The sequence below is a fragment of the Mirounga leonina genome, unplaced genomic scaffold, assembly GCF_011800145.1.
Source record: "Mirounga leonina isolate KUSES-001 unplaced genomic scaffold, KU_Mleo_1.0 Mir_175, whole genome shotgun sequence".
Classification (NCBI taxonomy): Eukaryota; Metazoa; Chordata; class Mammalia; order Carnivora; family Phocidae; genus Mirounga; species Mirounga leonina.
Genome location: NW_023270453.1, coordinates 12,149,728 through 12,150,399, shown reverse-complemented (window position 1 = coordinate 12,150,399; position 672 = coordinate 12,149,728).

The window sequence follows — 672 nt, the reverse complement described above, 5'->3', positions numbered from 1 at the left end:
ATGGCATCATTAGTTTTAGATGTAGTGTTCCATGATTCATTGTTTGTGCATAACACCCAGTACTCCATGCAGAATGTGCCCTCCTGAATACCCATCACCAGGTAACCCATCCTCCCACCCCCCTCCCCTCTAGAACACTCAGTTTGTTTTTCAGAGTCTATCGTCTCTCATGGTTCGTCTACCCCATGATTTCCCCCTCTTCATTCTTCCCCTCCTGCTACCTTCTTCTTCTTCTTTTTTTTTTTTAACATATATTGCATTATTTGTTTCAGAGGTACAGATCTGAGATTCAACAGTCTTGCACAATTCACAGCACTTACCAGAGCACATACCCTCCCCAGTGTCTATCACCCAGTCACCCCATCCCTCCCACCCTACCCCCCACTCCAGCAACCCTCAGTTTGTTTCCTGCGATTAAGAATTCCTCATATCAGTGAGATCATATGATACATATCTTTCTCTGTTTGACTTATTTCACTAAACATAATACCCTCCAGTTCCATCCACGTCGTTGCAAATGGCAAGATCTCATTCCTTTTGATGGCTGCATAATATTCCATTGTATATATATACCACTTCTTCTTTATCCATTCATCTGTCGATGGACATCTTGGCTCTTTCCACAGTTTGGCTATTGTGGACATTGCTGCTATAAACATCGGGATGCACGTA